The sequence below is a fragment of the Lepidothrix coronata genome, unplaced genomic scaffold (genome assembly GCF_001604755.1).
Source record: "Lepidothrix coronata isolate B3197 unplaced genomic scaffold, Lepidothrix_coronata-1.0 Scaffold178, whole genome shotgun sequence".
Taxonomy (NCBI): domain Eukaryota; kingdom Metazoa; phylum Chordata; class Aves; order Passeriformes; family Pipridae; genus Lepidothrix; species Lepidothrix coronata.
In genome coordinates this window covers 1948147-1950632 of record NW_016690358.1, presented here as the reverse complement: position 1 = coordinate 1950632, position 2486 = coordinate 1948147, and the positions used below count along the sequence as shown (strand labels likewise).

At 47.5% G+C, this 2486-nt stretch overlaps 1 protein-coding gene across 1 annotated transcript in view; it reads left to right on the top strand.

Moving 5' to 3' along the window:
* The window catches only part of LOC108504878 (protocadherin-16-like), a 78077-nt gene that overhangs the window by 30158 nt on the left and 45433 nt on the right, over positions 1-2486 (top strand). The window lies entirely within an intron of this gene.

Here is a 2486-nt window from a genome sequence, read left to right as displayed (position 1 = left end):
TGCGAGGGCACCTTGCCGTACTCCTACAACCTGTGCGTGGCGGCGCCGCCCCGCGCCACCCCCGAGGCCGCTTGGCCGCCGCCGCCGCTGCCCATCGTGCCCGCGGAGGAGCTTGTGGCCGGGGAGCCCTGCGAGAAGCCGAGTCCGAGCAGCAGCGCCGTCCCGGGAGAGCCGCCCGCCGACCCCGACGCACCGCAGGTGTGTATATCCGCGTGCTCTCTCTCTTTTCCTTGAGCGTCTCGGCCGGCATCCCTTATGCCCTTCGATTTTCCCAGGACGTGTTTTTAGGATTCCTTAATTCCTAGAGGACGTAAATACTTTATATCAGTTCTACACGCAGCAAGTGGCCAGTCTCTGCATTTCCTTCTTCGATGTTAACAGGTTCTGGTTGACGTAAAAAGTATTGACCACAGATCTCATTAGAACTAATAGCGGTGTTCGCAAGAAAGTACTGATGTTGCGTTACGAAAAATTAAGTGGACACCTGGGTTTTGAGATCTCCTTTTCCTGCACTGGCGTACTTGGACCTGATTGACTACTGCTATTTTCGTGTTGCAAGTTCTCTATTTTTCCCCACCCTTTATCCTCTGTCTTCCCAGAAATGGTAGCACTACTGAGTCTGACTTATTTTTTCCAGTCCTTATTTCTCTGGTGCAAACCCGTTGGTGCTGCTGAACCGCAGGTCTGTAAGCTCGTGCACTCTTTCTCTCTGAATCTTTCGTAAATGGGTGCTGGCGGCAGTGGGTTCTTCATCTTCGTTTCTCTGCTGGAGTGATTAGTGCTGACCTGCGTTTCTTTGAAAGAGTTGGATAATACTATGCCGCATCTGTTTTAGTAGCAAGTCCTGTGACCCGCCACTTCTCTCCTTACCAGCTATCCGATGTGTTATTCTGTCACGTGTAGATTCATCGGGGATGTTCTTGCCGTTCAACTTCTGCGGCGTAACGTGGGGCAACAGTGGCGAAGCTCCGATTGATATTGTGCCTATCTTCATTTTCCACTCAGAACAGAAAGTTTCAGATTCAGATGAAAACGTGTCTGACAATGTAACTTGCACGAAATATTATGGTTTATTAACGGAGAAGGGCGAATATGTAGAATGACTTCCCCTAATTCTACAAGGCTGGCTCAGGAAAATAGGATTGACGTTTTTCCTTCAGTATCTCGTTTTCCCGAAGTGATGTATTTTCAGCTTTGTGGCAGCCTAACAAAACCCCATTGGTTAATGCTGTTTCAGTGCTGGACTACCAAACGAAAGTGTGTGTGCCTCGATGATAGGGGACGTTTGATATTTTTCCTCCCTACTGCATTTTCCTCCTCTCTGCCGTGTCCTCTCCCATCTTTTGTTGAAGGCATCTGCAGAAATGGAAGCGTTAGTGGGCTTGATAATTTTTATTTTTTTTTTGACTTTGACTTCCTTAATCTCTTTGTGCAGTTATTTCTCATTTTGGGCTTCAGCCTGAGTGGTAGTTGGCTCTTGTTTACCGTCCCTGTAGAACTGCCTGTTCTACATAGGCGTACAATGCGATCTAAAGAAGAAAATCACATGGTGGGGTTTTGTTTGTTTGTTTGAGGAGGTTGAACGTTTTTTGTTGCTGTTTTTCTCAATCGATCTTTTATTTCTAATAATTTCCTCTTAGATATTATATGTTTTCCTACTTGATAGCTTTTAATGACAAGGCTGTGCTAAGTGCTAGTTGTTTTATTTTTATTATGGACCCCCTATGTGCATGTGGATGAGCACCGCTGCAGGGTGCTGAGTTACTCTCGAACGGAGTACTATGTCCAAAGTCCAAGCACAGCCTCTACTGTGTAAGTCTTTAAGGAAAAATTCGGCGTAGTGTTTGCAAAAGGGCGACTTATACAGGTTTGATTCAGATCAAACTGATTCAGATCAGTCTGTTATGTCGAGGTGAAAATTAAAAGACCAGAGCTAAGATCTCTAAGGAGACTAGGTGGGTCTTCCTCGCTTTTTGTACTATTATGGGTCGGGCTCTATGCTGGCAGCGTTCCAGTGAGGGTCTATTAGTCGGCAGAAAGGGGGAGATGATGTTCTGTCCCTGTATTGCAGGATGTGAGGACTGCTCATTCGGCTGTTCATGGGGGTATTTTAGTCCCCAAGCCCATGACGGTGGTTTGATCTGCATTCAAGCTACGCTGTGCAATGGGCTGGGGAGTCTGTGCTTTCGAGACTAACGCAAAATGCTAATAACGCTTTGCACATCATATCAAAAGCAATTTCTATTATATCACAATAAAAATTTCCCGTGCGATTAGAAATATCACGACGAGGGGAGGCGTGTTAATTCTAATTGATCGTGTTGAGCTGGAGGATCAAAGCAGAGATCGCATGGAGAAATGCCGAGGAAGGAGGTGCAGTGTGGAAGGGGACGCACGTTTCCATGGCAGGGCGGTCAGCGCTCGTTCGCGCTCGGTGCGTGCAGTGCCGGGAGGAGGCTGCGGGCGCCGCTGTTGACCGAGAGGAG